Genomic DNA, 17,423 nt, shown 5'->3' on the forward strand with positions numbered 1-17,423 from the left:
TTTTAACCTGCAGTCAATTACTTATTTATCACTTATTCATATGTAATATGAACTTTCAATGTCTAGGAACAGCACAACCATTAGCATATAATAGTTACATTAGCACAATAGTAATATAGATAGTAAATAACAGAATTCTCAAATAATAATCTGCAATCATACATTGTTAAAAAAAAGTGTAGAACCTCCTGGTTTAATGACCTTGTAGGAGCTAAATCTAGTACTTTAAGCTACTGAGTTGTCTTGGTCCCGGAGAAATTAGGTTGACTCACTTTCTTTAATGTTACGTTGTTTACTTAATCTATAAGAAACGAGAAGACCATTCTTCCGTTGCATCACTATACAGAGTTTATTGGCTCCACAAACACCACAGTGCATAATGTCCAATTGAATATTCAATACATTCATCCAAAGGGAAGTTTACATACGTTTACCGCTGTTGCGGTCAAAACCTTTTTGCCCTTCCGGATCAAAACACTACCTACAGCATATGGAAGGCTACCTATATACATTGATCTCTCAGTAATGTTCACAGCGCCACTCAGTGGTCAAAATAAGAATAACATCACCCTTCCAAACACATTTAGGCTCCTACAGACCTTGACCTCAACCTGATGCACCTTCCCGTCTTGGCTAGGGAAGGTTTTTGTTACCAGTCCAAGAGGCCATTATTCATTTTGTGGTACTTGGCTGTTCATGAGGAGGACTTCCTGGTGTGAGGTTTGGTAATGGATAACTGGTAATGATGGTAATGAATGGTAAAATGTTTGGGATTTAAAACAAAATTTTCTGAATCATTTGATTTTGTAAACTATGCGATACACACAATACTCAAATATTCGAGTTTCGAGTAATTTCGAGTTTCGTGCAATGCATGATCGTGCCGGCGTCTATTATAGGCTATTGTCTGTTATATTTGCTTCTTATTTATTAAATCCAGGCAATTGGCTGATGAAACATTGATTAAAATTAAGATACAATTTATACAAAATGAAATTCACTTTCTTTTAGAAAGGCTTTCTACAAAACAAAACTTAATGAAGTGGTCAAAATCATGTCTGACCCACTCTTCTGACATATTGCGCATCTTATGATGTGTCCTTTCTTACTCGTGCTGTTCACTTTTCATAATCAACATAGATTAAATAAAAAAATAACATTAGGCTAAAATATTTAAACATCAATATGAAACAAAATATGTTTTAATGGCTACAATAAGTAGCCTATTGTACACAAAACGTATAGCATCTGCATAGCAGAAATTTGCGAACAAAAGCTTTATTGATGTGACACTAGAGTATTTTAAAGTAAAACACTTCATAATCTGTCCAAAACAGGCCAAATAAATCGTATATCAATTGTGGCCACATTAGCAGATAATGAAGAAGCTGGCGAACGATTGACATCTCTCTCTTTTCAAACTGATTACATAAACAGAGAATATTTGTTTCCGTATTGATTTACATTATTTCAACTACATTTCAACGTTTCTTTAGACATATGTCTCATGTTTGTGTGACAAGTATTCACTAAGTTACAATTCATTTTCTGAAGAGTATTAGATTGGACAACATTTAGTTTTTATTGTGAGTGTACACTAGGGCTGAACGATACATCGAATTTTCATGTAATAAACTTTTGACCTATCACATTTAGCCCTGAAGACATGGTTGGCGCGTTCATGCTATTTGGCCAATCAGGTGAAGCCCCAGGAAGTGTCAGCTATGCTCAGATTGATTTGTGAGGTGTCAATTTAGTTGTGACACTTTGCTGTTAGCAAATACGATGGAGGAGGAAGGAGAGAAGAGTGAGGAAAATGTGGTGGCTGACGAAGACCTTGTGGAGAAAAGGAACAGCACTTCAGCTATATGGAATATTTTGGATTTAGGAGAGATGACGCGTTACAAACACAGGTACTGTGTAAAACATGCCGAACAGTGGTGGGAACTTCAAGAGGAAACACGACCAACCTCCATCACCACCTGCAATACAATCATAAAGACCTACACAAACAATTCAAAACTAGCCAAACAACAAAACCAAAAACATTGAGTAGCAAATCTAAAACTTTGCCATCACTACAACAGTCAATTTCTCTGAGTTTTGCGAGTGTGACTCCTTATGACACAACATCCAAATGCCACAGAGAAATCACAGCGGCTATAACTCGTTATTTGCCGAAGGACATCATGCCTATAAACATAGTGACTAAAGACGGTTTTGTGAGCCTGATAACCAAATTGGACAGAGGATACTAGATTCCATCACAGACTTATTTTTCGCAAGTCGCCATTCCAAAAATGTATGACGCATGCAGGGAGACCGTGGAATCGGAATGGAGTCAAGTTGAACACTACACTTGTACCAGAGATCTTTGGTCCAGTCGAATGGCAGAGCCCTACATCAGCCTCACTGTGCACTTTCTGGATCAAGACTTTGAACTGAAAACGCAATGTCTACAGACAGCCTACTTCCCCGGACAACACACCACAAAAAACATTGCGTATGAACTAAGTGATGCTTTGGCCAGCTGGCATTTGCGGGAAGAGCAGCTGGTTTGCATCACCATCGACAACGGGGCAAACATTGTGAAACCCACAATGAACTCAACCACTGGGTCAGACTTAGTGCTTTGGCCATAGGCTGCATCTTGCCATTGGTAAGTGTAAATGATACGTGCTTTACACTTCGCGTCGGGGTCCTAATCAGCCTGTCGGGGTTGTATTCGCTATAACAACCGCCTCGCTCTACATTATCCCACTTATAACATGGCTACCTTCCAAATAAATAATTTGACACAAAATATTGATTTAAAAAGGAGTTTGATTTAAAAACGATTGTATTGCTTCCGCTAAAGAAAATAGTAAGCTCCGTCTCTACGATTAGAATCCTGTGTGTCCATTGCAACGCTCTGTTTTTCATGGCAATGGTGTGTTATACTTGTCAGGATCCTGCCCTGACAGTCTTGTCCGTTTTGTCTCTGCTCAATGTTTCTTTGTTTGTCTTCAGTCTGACCACATGGCTCTGTCATTTGGTGTGTTTGACATCAGCTGCGGCTGGATGCAACCGATCGGCGAGAGTAGCCGCGTGCAGGCTGGGAGGAGTTGCAAACGGAGACGTGAAGTCGGACACTTTCTGTTTCCCGTAGTGACACTCGCGCTGTGTTTGCATACTTTATTACAGCTGAAGTGAAATAAATGCAATATTTGTCAATACACAGATGACTCAGATACATTATTGTCATGTAATACTTGATGTACTGCTTAATACAGCGTGTGTTTGTAAAAGAATAAAGTTCAACATATAAGCCTTTGTGGCGAATGGTAAGGGGCGGCAACAGAATAATTAAAATACTAGTAATATTGTTGCGATTTACCTAAAATACTAAAGTAGCCGACTACGCCACCTAGGTTGATTACTGAGACCCAGGACTCAATTTAACCCACTTTAATTATCCTTACTGAGGGATGGACACTATTGACACTCAGACAGTAGAATGAATTACAACAAATAACTAGGTATTAAAAACAGACAAGTTCTCAAAAAGTGTAGTCCTTAACACAGTCCGGTATGGTGTCTTTTATGGTCAGCAAGGAATGTCCTGGGCTGGTTCCACTGCCATGGAGATGTAGTTACTGGGGGAACATAAGAAACAAACTGCCAGTATCTCCCATCCGACGCAAGCACAAAACTAGCCTACTACCACTCTCACTCGTGCACAACAAATACCCACACCAACCAATATACACTGCAACCCAAATAAATCACAACACTTCAAAGGAAACCACAGCTATAGCTAGTGTACTGGCAATTAGTTCCTATAGTCACTTCTAGAGATGAATCAGAATGTAAATTGGTCACAACAATATCCTTCAACGATCTTAAATGTCAGTTACTGAGTTGTACTCACAATATGACCGGGTAGCCAGTCCCACTACCCAGTCTAGTCAATTTCCAGCGTTGGGATTACTCTGTTCGTCGTGTTGTCATCATGCTCGCCCGTGCTGCTTCACTCGTCTCTGGACAGCTGTACCCGTGATTACTCTGCGCTCTCGTCGTGCTCACCACGCGCTGCTTCACCCGTCTCTGGACAGCTGTACCCGTGATTACTCTGCGTTGTCGTCGTGCTCACCATGCGCTGCTTCACTCGTCTCTGGACAGCTGCCAATGTACTGCTACCACTCTGTGTTCCTTCTCAGACGCCAGCGCCTGCACACCACCGCTCTACAGGACGGAGTAGCATCTGCCTGCACAACTGGAGGCTGCATTTTCAGGAACGCAGTCCTAGGACCGCATTTCTAGGACCCTAGATTTTTATTGACAACACCACCTAGCGAATTAGAGGATAAGCAAAGATGGATGACGATCAGATTGTGAGTATCACATGTGAATCAGTTTTTATTTTAACATCAAAAACAATCATGATGCATTTCATTGGACAGTTAACGTAGCCGAAGTGATCGTGATTTGCTAAATAGTCTTGAATGCATATCATATGTAGGCTATATTAGATAGTGCTGTAAATTAATTGTTAGCACATTCGTTTAACTAGACTTGCATGCAAGCTTGTGTTGACTTAGTGACAGCACAATTGTGTCTTAAGACAACTGTATTACATTCGTTGTGAAAGCTTGTTACTTGTTGTTTTTTTCTTAATTTTAATTAAGTTAAAATAATCGTAATGTTTTAGCTGTCACATGCTCAGTCAGCCTGTTTAACGTTACCACACAATATATGACATGTTATGAATACGTCTCTTCATTTTGGCATGGTTTTATAATGTTGATTGAGACCTATGACGTTTTTATAGTCAGGCATAACAGAGGCCATCATAATAATTGACTGTTAAAATACCACGTGTTAGATTGTGTCATGTATTGTGTACTGTAGCTACTCTTTATGAAGTGCTTTCAAGGAGGACACAGCTCAGGGCAGGCAGAAGTATGACAAAAGATTAATTAATTGGTCAAGTCCTAGACTTAGCCCTAATTTATGTCTATTTATTTATATAAAATGAACTTGTTGAAAAGAGGGGACAGCATCCAGTTGGTAGGTAGTGCTGCTGCAATGTGTGTTTTAAATATTTAAAGTACAGGAAAGTCATATTTTTGTAGAAATAACATGTTATTTCTATTCAGGTTTCTTGTATCTCTCTCTCTCTTTTTTTTCTCGGTTCAGATACACTTTATTGACATGAATGTTTCAAGAACCTGTTCACCCAAATCTTTGAAAAGTATGCAATAACAGTAATATGAACATTATTTGGTATGAAGATTGATATAATTTTGTATTGTATATAATGTGTGTGCTCTGTGGTGACTAAGATTTGAAAAATTGAAATTTTAAATTTTAAATTAGAGAGTTGAACAAGTTCAACTCAATGTTCCTTATGTCATTAACTTGTGTTCCCTCTGTACTTGAAAATGTGATTGACTGAAAAGGTGAGACCATTCCTTGTTTATTTTACTTGATGAGTTATTAAATTATGCAACTTGGACCCAATAATTACTCAGCATTCCTAGAAACCAGATTTAATTGCAATAAAGAAAGCAGTATTTGGGTGCAATAAACCTTTAAAAACCTCTAAAAAAAAGGGTTAAAATACTGCTGTTACAAGCACGCCAGGCTCCACCCTCTCACAACCACAACTATCCCTATCACCTGAATACTGAGCACGTCATCACCACAGCAATCACCACCTGCACTTAAGCACCACGCTCTCACTCATTCACTGTCCGGTATCGTTTGCACATGACCCTACATGCTTGCTTCCTCGGACTCACCTGAAAACCTACCTGATCTCCAACGAACCCTGAGTGTCTCCTTGTCTCGTCCTGTCTCCTGGTCCTGGTCTCCTTCGATCCATTGTTCCTGTGTTCAAGATTCAAGAAACGTATCGTATCACCAGCATATCCAGCATTAACCAGAAACACTCTCTCTGACTCTCACCGCACCTGCTCACTTCCTGGTTCAGCAATAAACTCTGCTTTCACCTGCCTTTGTTCTCCGTGTCACCTCTGTTTGTAACAGAATACCGGACCAACACAGCGCACCAGGATGAGCACCCCGGATCCCTTCCAAGAGCTTGTCGACGCCGTTCTGCGAGCTCTCCCCACCAGCGCACCTGCACCTTCACCGGCGAGCACTTCCGGGATCCACACCACCACTTCTTCGCCCCCAGGGTACGCCAGTCCCATGGCCAGACCGGCGCCCTTCTCAGGTTCGGCGGAGGCTTGCAACGGATTCCTTCTGTAGTGTTCGCTGGTCCTGGAGATGCAGCCGCGCCTGTACCCCAACGATCGCGCTAAGGTAGCGTCCATCACATCTCAACTCTCCGGTAAAGTGCTCCGTTGGGCGGAATCCATGTGGTCCACAGACAGTCCAGTGATCCAGACCCTGTCGGGGTTCATGACTCACTTCAAGGAGGTCTTTGGGAAACCATCATGGGATTCGTCGATCGGAGAACAGTTATATCATCTGAAACAAGGTACCTCCACTGTTACTGAGTATGCTCTACAGTTTCGAACCCTCGCTGCTGCTAGTGGATGGAACGAGCAGTCCTTGATTACGACCTACCGACAGGGTCTGGATCCTCGGGTGCGGCTGCATCTCGCTGCATACGAGGATACCATCGGGCTAGAACGCTTCATCCAACTCTCCATCCGCTTCGCCACTCGTATGCAGTCATGCATTGAAGAACACCAGGGCCAGTCGTCATTGTTCCTCCGCCGACCAGGTGATGTTAGCACTCCAGAACCCAACCCCGAGCCCATGCAACTGGAGAACACCCGACTGACATCGGCTGAGCGGCAGAGACGGCTGACCCAGAATCTCTGCCTATACTGCGGTCTACCTGGGCATTACATCTCTGAATGCCCAGTCCGTCCTCCTCGACCCATGGTGAGTGCAATCATCCCTTCGCTCTCTAAGATGAAGCCACTCACCACAACTGTGAACCTTACTGCTGCTGGAATTTCCCTTTCAGTTACTGCCCTCCTCGATTCTGGGTCAGCCGGGAACTTCATCTCGGGAACCCTCTGCCGTCAGCTCAAGCTCCGCACGTCTGCTATTACGACGACCTACCAAGTCCAGTCGATAACGGGCAGACCACTCAGTCGGAGGCAGGTTAGTCGCTCCGTGGGCCCCATCGGAGTGCAAGTCGGAATCCTCCACATGGAGCGATTACACCGCTGACATCATCTTAGGGCGCCCGTGGTTAGAGCAGCACAACCCAGTCATCTCCTGGAAGACAGGAGAGGTCCTGAAGTGGGGTGACAGCTGCTTCCCGGACTGCTTCCCATCTCCACCGATTCGTCCCTCTCCGCGTCCCCAAGATCTCCCTGTCTGTGCCACGTCCATCGACGTTAAAGGGGTCATAGAATGACATTTTTGTGCAAGTTAATATGATTCTTTAGTGTCTAAATGAAAAGTTTGTAATATACTTTAATTAAAAATTCTCATTAGTATTGTAAGAAAACACTCAATTTACCTGGTCAAAACCAGCTCAGTTTTTAGCAAGTCATTTCAGTGTATGTGACTTTAAATGATAATGAGCTTTGCTCACCCCGCCCCCTCTGCTCTGTGGGGCGTTCGGTTCGACCCGACACAACACCACAACACACGTGGAGTGTTGCCTTGACAACATTTGAGGGTATATTTTCGAGAAATAATGGCAACGGGAGTCTCTGAAGACACATCTGAGCAACCTTATCATTTTGAACCGGAGTCGGACCAGGAACAGATGACGAAACCATCGAAGTTCGAACAGGACGTTTCTGAATGGTTGGTTAACGTCATGTCACTTTGATCTATCTTTGTACTGGCAGAGTAGCGTAGTTGCTATGTGTTTACTGATGTGTTAGTTCATTGACGGATTGATGATATGTTATAAGATTTTTTTTTTTTACATTACTTCTTAATCAGTAACAGACACCGCTATAAACCATGTACAAAAGTAAGCTTAGTGTAGTGTTACCACGTTAACTTTATCACCCGAGTACACAGTTTGTAATAAACATAACGCGTTGTTCATTATAAACGTGGGATTAGGAATTATATTGAGAACGTCATAAACAGAAAGCATGCTGTAATGTAACTTACCCTGTAAACTTTAGCCTCATTCATCGTGAAGCGTGCAAGCGATTTGCAAAGATTAATATAAAGGTTAATAAAACGTTACACTCACATCTTCGATCTTCCTGAGGTGCAGCAGGAACACGATCCTTTTTTCAAGAGCAGCTTATTAGCAAAACCTGCTTTATACTGACGCTCGTTTATAAAGCAGTCTGCTGAGAAATGATTGCGCAAACATTGACGTTGATCGGGGGGAATATTCCCTTCTAAAACAAAACTCAGCACTGCAGCCACTGGGTCATCAGCGGTTCGGATTTAGGAACATCAAAATGACTGCTGTGTTCGTTATTACACCCAACAACACAACACCACAATCGCTTAGACGCCATTCTGCTGCAGCGTATCAACAATGGCGGACGGATGACAGCTCGCTCAGGGCGGGTCTGTGTTGAAACGCTGCTGTCAATCAACAATCTTAGGAGGGGCGTACACCGTGTAACGTCACACGATCAGACGGCTCGATTTGAGACGGGGGAAAATATATAAGGAGATTTAAAAAAAAACACTGGATGTATTTTTATCAATATAGGATGGTTGTGTACAGGCACTGCCAACACACATTTCCGTATAATCAACTTGTGAAAGTGCATGTACCATTCTATGACCCCTTTAAAACTAATTTTTTTAGGGTAGCTTTTTATTGAACGTTTGTATCAATTTTATATAGTTTTTAATAGTTTTTGATTAAACATTCTTCTTTTTAATAAATTTTTTGTTTTTGTTTGCTTATTTCTACTTTTGTGTACTATGTTTTGTCTGTTTCTGTAAAGCGCTTTGAGATGTACATTTAAAGGCGCTATAGAAAATAAAGATTTATTATTATAATTATTATCGAGAGTCCGGTAGAGAGACGATCGGTGGATGTCCCCTCCTGTTACGCCCCCTTCAGAGACGTCTTCTGTCCCCAACGGGCCTCCAAGCTGCCTCACCATCGGCCATGGGACTGCGCCATCGATCTGCTGCCAGGTGAACCAGTGCCCAGGGGGAAAATATATCCCCTTTCTCTTCCGGAGGAGAAGGCCATGGATGAGTACATCAAGGAGACGCTGGAGCAAGGCTACATCTGTCCATCCACCTCCCCTGCTGCTTCCAGTTTCTTCTTCGTGGCAAAGAAGGGCCGAGGCTTGCGGCCTTGTATTGACTACCGCTCACTAAACAACATCACAGTCAAATTCCGGTATCCCCTTTCTCTCTTCCCAGCTGCCCTGGAACATCTCCGTGGTGCCACTGTGTTCACGAAGTTGGACCTCCGCAGCGCGTATAACCTCATCCGGATACGTGAGGGGGACGAGTGGAAGACCGCCTTTGTCACGCCCACTGGTCACTGCAAATATCTTGTGATGCCATATGGACTCGCCAACGCCCCCTCCGTATTCCAGGACTTCATACACAAGGTGCTCCGGGAGTGTCTCCACAGGTTCGTGCTGGTCTACATTGATGACATCTTGATCTACTCCCGGAGCATGGCCGACCATCGCAGTCACGTTGCGGAGGTCCTACAACGCCTGAGGAACTACCAGCTCTACCTCAAGGCCGAGAAGTGCTCCTTCCATCAGCCCTCTGTGCAGTTCCTCGGGTACAACATCGATCACAGTGGCATCCAGATGGATGAGAGGAAGGTGGAAGCCATCCGGTCCTGGCCAACTCCAACTTCTGTGAAAGAACTGCAACGATTCCTGGGTTTCTCAAATTTCTACCGACGCTTCATTCAGAACTACAGCTCCATCGCCAGTCCCCTCACCAGCCTTCTCCGCAACAAGCCCAAGTCTCTGTCCTGGACCCCATCCGCCACCCAAGCCTTCCAGACCCTGAAGGATGCCTTCACGACAGCTCCCCTCCTGGTCCATCCTGATCCCGAGATTCCCTTTGTCGTGGAAGTGGACGCCTCCACCACTGGGGTGGGTGGGGTCCTATCTCAGCAGCAGGGGAACCCCAGCCGTCTCCATCCATGCGCCTTCTTCTCCCGCAAGCTCAGCCCGGCGGAGGTTAACTACGACATCGGCAACCGAGAGCTCCTCGCCATCAAGCTCGCACTGGAGGAGTGGAGGCACTGGTTAGAGGGCGCCAAACATCCGTTCCTGGTCTTACGGACCATAAGAACCTGGGGTATCTCCGAGAGGCAAGACGACTTAACCCCCGACAGGCTCGCTGGGCACTCTTCTTCATGAGGTTCGACTTCCACATTTCCTACCGGCCAGGGGCCAAGAACATCAAAGCGGATGCCCTTTCCCGCATTCACGGCCCAGAGGAACGTTCCGAAGAAGAGGAGGAACCCATTCTCCCCACGAAGCTCTTCCTCAGTCCCATCACATGGTCAGAAGAGACCCTGCCCTCTACCAATGCCTCCACCAACGTGCCGCAGGGCTGTACTCCGGGCTTGCAGTACATCACTCTAGCACAACGCATCGCTCTCATTCACTCCTCGCACACATGTCTGGGCACTGGTCACCCTGGGGTCAATGAAACCCTCTCGCTGCTACACCAGCGCTTCTGGTGGCCACACATGCCAGCTGATGTCAGAAGGTACGTGCGGGGATGCCGGGAATGCGCCATGGCTAAAAGCCCTCGACACCTGCCAGCTGGGAAACTCCTGCCTCTGCCCGTTCCCAACCGTCCGTGGTCACACCTAGGGGTAGACTTCATTACAGACCTGCCCAATTCTGAGAACTGTACCTGTATCCTCGTAGTGGTGGATCGCTTCTCGAAGTCCTGCCGGCTGCTCCCACTACGAGGACTTCCCACAGCCTTGGAGACCGCGGAAGCCATGTTTAACCACGTCTTCCGGTATTATGGCATCCCTGAAGATATCGTATCAGAGAGAGGTCCTCAATTCATTTCAAAGGTATGGAAGGCCTTCTTCGCACTCCTAGGTGTGACCGTAAGCCTCACGTCCGGATACCATCCTCAGACGAACGGGCAGACGGAAAGAAAGATCCAGGAGATTGGCCGTTTCCTCCGTACCTTCTGTCACGGCCACCAGGACTCCTGGAACCAGTTCCTAGGATGGGCCGAGTACGCACAGAACTCCCTTCGACAACCCACCACCGGCCTGACTCCGTTCCAGTGCGTACTCGGCTATCAGCCGCCCCTCTTCCCCTGGTCTGGGGAACCCTCCGACGTCCCTGCGGTTGATTACTGGTTCCGGGAGAGTGAGAGGGTCTGGGACTCAGCCCATTATCAACTCCAACGGGCACTCTGCAGACGCAGGTTGACAGCCGACCTTCACCGCTCCAATGCTCCGACGTTCCAGGTGGGGCAGAAGGTCTGGCTGTCCACCCGGGACATCAGACTGCGTCTGCAGTGTAAGAAGTTGAGTCCCAGGTTCATTGGCCCCTTCAACATCCTGCAGCAGATCAATCCGGTGACGTACAAACTCCAATTACCCCCTCAGTACCGGATTCACCCCACTTTCCACGTGTCTCTCCTGAAACCTCACTACCCTTCTGTTTCTGTTTCCCCAGAGCCTGGCATTACTCCGGAGCTTCCCCCCTCCACTACTCGTTGACGATGGCGCAGCATATCAGGTCCAGGACATCTTGGACTCCCGGCGTCGTGGTGGTCAACTCCAGTACCTGGTATACTGGGAGGGGTACGGCCCTGAAGAAAGATCTTGGGTACCCAGGCATGACATCCTTGACCCGAATCTGCTGGAGACGTTCCACACTACCCGCCGTGATCGACCGGCACCTCGGGGTAGAGGTCGACCACCACGGCGTTGGGGTCCTCGGCCCTCAGGAGATGGCCATGGGGGGGGGGGGGGGTAATGTTACAAGCACGCCAGGCTCCACCCTCTCACAACCACAACAATCCCTATCACCTGAATACTGAGCACACACACCTGCACGTCATCACCACAGCAATCACCACCTGCACTTAAGCACCACGCTCTCACTCAGTTACTGTCCGGTATTGTTTGCACATGACCCTACATGCTTGCTTCCTCGGACTCACCTGAAAACCTACCTGATCTCCAACGAACCCTGAGTGTCTCCTCGTCTCGTCCTGTCTCCTGGTCCTCGTCTCCTTCGATCCATTGTTCCTGTGTTCAAGATTCAAGAAACGTATCGTATCGAGAGGGTCTTGGAGCAGCAGCGGGCCATTTCTGATGTCCAATTGGCAGACCGGAAAACACGGCATCTGGTTCCCTCCTGGCAGGACCTGGATGTACTAAAGTCTGTAAACCTGGTATTATGCCCTTTGCAGGAATTTACTGATGCTCTTTCCAGGGAAATCTATGTCAGTGTTTCATATGTGAAACCAGTCCTTCATCTTTTAAAGACATCGGTTCTTGATGAAAAGGACGATGACAGAGATTTAACCAAGTCCATTAAAGTGAAAATCCTGGATTACATGAATACAAAGTATGATGACCCAGGAACACAAGAACTTCTGGACATTGCATCCTTCATGGACCCCAGGTTCAAGGTCACCTACATCAGCAATGAAAAAGTTGAGGACATCAAGAGCAGGATCATGTCAGTAATTAAAGACTCAGCACAGAAGGAGTGGACACCTTCTGAGAACACAGAGGCCCAGACCATGTGACAAAGCGATCATTGGGCAGTTTGCTCAAAACAAATCCAAGCCCCACTCCAACAGCATCTTTCATGCATCTGGAGCAAGCTGTTGAAGCTGAACTTATAAGCTACTTGATCTCCCCCATCATTCACAGTGAAGCAGACCCTTTGGCCTGGTGGAAACTCCACCAGGTCACCTACCCTAAGCAGACCAAACTTGCTCGGAAGTATCTTTGTATACCTGCGACTAGTTCCCCCTCAGAGAGGCTCTTCAGCACTTCAGGGAATGTGGTAACATGTCTACGTACATGTTTGAAACCTAGCAAAGTTAACATGCTGGTTTTCTTGGCCAAGAACTTGCCCTAAAGAGATAACCAAGGTGTTAACTTGTCCTAAGGGGCAGATATTTTTTTTGCTGGTTTTATGAGCCTTTAAGGATTGTAGTAGTGAGAGCCATTACAGTTATTTTAAATGGCCATTTTTATTTTTATTTCTATTTATTTATTTAATTATAACAATTATTTTCCCAACATTTGTTTTATTCAAAGAGAGATGTTTTTGTTGAATTTACAAGAAAATATTTTAAAAGGAGCAGGGGAAATTAAACGTTAATTTCTTATAGTTATAATGCCTCATTTATGTGCAATTTTTTCAATAAAAGCATGTCAAAAATTATCTATTTGATTTCTTTATTCAGTGGGAATAGGCTATTCAATGTTTAGGTTCTATGTTCACAAATAACCTATTAAAGCACTAAGACATGGGAACATTATAGCTAACATTCACATTTGAATATTTATCGCAAGTGTTGTGAATTTCCTTTTCCTTGTTTGAAGAAGAGACCAGGAGACGTTGGGATATCTTTCAAGCAGACGTTTACTTTTTATTGAGACACGTGCTGTTCTTTGCTGAGGTCATCAAGTCTTCCAACAAGTCTAACTTAACAGGACAAAACAATGCAGTTTATCTACATTTCAGGGGGGGGGGGGGATTATACAGCAGGGGAGGATACATTCAAACAAAGGATTGCAAATTTTGTATAGGTAAAAGGACACACCACAGACATAACAGTGTCACCCGTCCTAATTCAATCAGCATAACAGTGTCATTCAAATGCATAGATGCTAATCCAATCACTTAGGCAGTATTGCTCTAAGCTTGTCATGGTAAATAGTCAGGAAGTGCATAAAGACAAAATACTAATGTCTCCAACCCATGGGCTGATTAACTTGATCATGTTAGAATGTAGTAAATCTTTACCTTAAACTGTACCACAATATATTTCAAACATATTCTTAAATTTGTAATCTTACACAAGTCATATCATCGCAATATTAAACAATGTTATCGCACATCACAGCTTTTCCTCATATCGTGCAGCCTTAGTGTACACAAATAAAAGTAGATACTTAACAGATTATAATTATGTATAATACTTGCCTGAATGATAAAAATCAACAGTTATTTGAGTCTCTTTGGCACTGATAAGAAATAAATCGAGGCGGTTGCGACGCCGTGATCTTCGACCTCTAAGGGTTAAACATCTTGTTCATGAAGCTGAAGTAGTAGTCTCACATTTCAGGCTCCCTTTCAAAGTTGTGTTTTTAGCCCTGTTCGCACGGGATTAGTATTATCTGGGGACCTCTGGTGATTTGTAATAATTGCAGAGAATGTCTGTGATCTTAATCCCGTGCTAATCGGCCATGTCTGTAATATGTAAAGTAAAAATTCCCCCGTAAATTACCTACCATATTTCGCCAAACACTGAGGTCCTGTGATAATATTAGTCCAGTGCGAAACGGCATCTCTGTGATTTGGCCGGGATTAGGCGGATCGTATATAATTTTTGCAAGGTTTTTGTTTCCTGTGCCCATTTTTATCTTTCACGAAGAATGGAGCTAGACTGCAAATTATGTGCACCGTTATGAATTCCGTGCGGCCGCGTGGATTATACTTTCACTTTAGAATAAGCACCAATTTGGGAGTAAATTGCTTGAATGGTGTGTTTAATATTATTCTTAATGAAAAACACAAAAACAGAAAAGGACAATGACAAACTCGCTTAAATGGGTGCCTTTACATTTTGGTTTGAAACTGAATCTTCCGTCGTATATTGTTATTGTTGCTCAGTTCAGTTTTTAATTGTAGCATCTGTTCTCTAACTGAACTAAATTATTTGTATTACTATAAAACAATCAAAATGATATCGATACGACTGTTTATAATTTCTTACAGCTATATCTATAACGAAAAAACATTTACAAGTCTTGACATCATATCCGGGAGATAAGTCAGTAAATTCGAGTAAAATCACAGGCTTGCTTATCCCGTGTGAATGCGCCACACAAAATTCAGATGTGGGGGAGTAATTTCTAAATCACACAAGGTCCCCAGATAATACTAATCCCGTGCGAATAGGGCTTAAGAGACGTTTCAGTGCTTTAGGCCTGTTGTTCGGGAGACGTGTACGACGTGAACTCTTAAAGGGTGCGCTTAAACTCAGTGCATCCCAGGTGGTCTGCACCACAGGTATACTGATCCACTGAATTTGTTGGAGAGTAGTTAGTTAGTTAGTTAGTTAGTTAGTTGGATGTCCCTGTATTTTAAGTTCCTGATTGTCTGCAGTTTGTGGACATTTCCCAGACATACATTGCCGACAATGACCCATCTCAGATCCAACTTCTGTGCATAGGATAGGTTGTTTGAGCAATTCACCTGTTTATGGACCTTATGAACTCTTATGATGTCCCAACCTAAGAGAAGCATAATTGGGGCTTGTGGGTCCTGTTCTGGAATGTGGAATGTGGAATGTGAAGGTGTGCCACAGACTTTAGGTGTGGGTGATGGCGAGCCACATCAGGGGTTGGAATCTCATCTCTGTTATTGGGAATGTCGTTACATTCTATAAGGCATGGTAATGGGATGCGGACAGTTGCATCCAGAGATTCTACTTCATAGCCACTAGCCCTTCTTCCAGCTGACTCCTTTACTCCTGCACGTGTTCTTAATGTGTAAGGAGCACTTGGACTTTGGTCACTGAACACTTCAAAGAACTGTGAGCGAACCAGAGACCTGTTGCTCTGTTCATCCAGAATTGCATAGACTTTCACTGCCTTGTCTCTGTGGTCAGCTGGATATACTTTTACTAGGCATATTTTAGAGCAGATCGGTCTGTCTGATCTTCCTCACAGACTTTTGTGCATTTGCTGGTAACTCGAGATTGTGGTGAGATTTCCTCCCCCTCCCGCCGTACTCAGGAGCAGCGTCTACCTCCTCTATCAAGGGCGCAGGTCCAGGGTGGAGTGCTGTCTGGTGCCTTTCACTTTAGACTTTAATCTTACAGTTCTTTGCGATATGCGATGGCGAAGAGCAACATTTAAAGCATACACTATTCTCTTTGCCTTGTGAGCTTCAATGGGCCTTTCCCTGAATGCACGCATTTACGCAGATGATGGTGTTTTCTATGAATGGGACACAGTTTATTGCAGCTGTCAGATTTTTTAGGGAGCTCGCCAGTATCAATGGGAACTCTAGAAGATACCGATGTCTTGTGTACAGAGATTTCACGTTGTTTACTGGTCTTCCAAGTTGTCTTCTTAATCTTAGGAGCCATGTCTATGTGAGAGACAAAGTTGAAGCTTGGATCATTCCCAATTCTAGCCTCCTAACTATCAAAGTCTATGAAGGCAAAGGGAGGATAGGGACTATGGTTTTGTTGCTTGTAGGCTGCACCAACTGACGCCCACTTTTCTTGCAGACGAAAAGGTAGCATCTGTACTATTGGATTGACGCCTCTTGCCCCTTATCTTTTCCACATGCCCTGCTGACTCCCTGCCCAGCCACTTCAGCAGGAGATCCATCTCTTCACTTGGTGTCAGGCTTAAATCAGTAGTTACAGTCTGAAAGGAAACTTTCCAGGCTTGGTAGTAAACTGAGGTTTGTCATTAAAGTCTGTTGCCACAAGCTCACAAGGAGCAAGATATCTTACAAAGTAATTTATGTGTGAGCTTTTCATCAATAGCAGCTTCAAGCACCGCAGCTTCAAGCACTTCTGCTTCTGCAATGGCTGCCGCTGTCTCTTTCTTATGGGCATAAGAAAAGCATTTCCATAGATAGATGCCTCCAGCTTGGCTTTTTGTAGCTTTAGATTAACTTCCTCTTTGGCATAGGCAAGATGTACTTTTTCTGCATCTACACTCGCTCTCACCTTTGCCACTGCTGACCCAGACAATGAACTTGAACTTGTTTCTGTTGCCATGGTGCAGTCTGGTGGTGTATCCCTCCACACAGCGAAATTTGAAATTGTCCACTGGTTGCGTGTGAAAACGCTTTTATTGCTATCTGTCAGCCTGCATTGTTAATAAGCTGTGGTTTCATTGTGCTGTCCCCAGTATATGTTCTGTATATAACTTGACAGCCAGGTAAACTCTTCACTAATATCAAGACTCTGAAGACAGTTGGCTCCTTGTCCACAGGTTTGACGTTGCAAGGAAAGGGGAAACTGAAACATAAATTCAGCATTATAATTAGCTTGCACTTTAACATGTCCTGTACAGTGTTAGAATAATGATGAAATTAATCCTTTTATTCCCAACATATATACAGGAATAAGGACTGATGTGAGGAGGTATTACTCCCAATGTGTAACCAAGAATGATGCCAAATGTATAGAGGCCTATGTTAACCACACAATATGTTATGCATGGTTTTATGATGTAAGAAATATATAGAAAAGAAAGATATAGAGGAGGTTTTATAAGGAACCTTTATGTT

The sequence above is a fragment of the Gobio gobio genome, assembly GCF_949357685.1.
Source record: "Gobio gobio genome assembly, chromosome: 18".
Lineage (NCBI taxonomy): Eukaryota > Metazoa > Chordata > Actinopteri > Cypriniformes > Gobionidae > Gobio > Gobio gobio.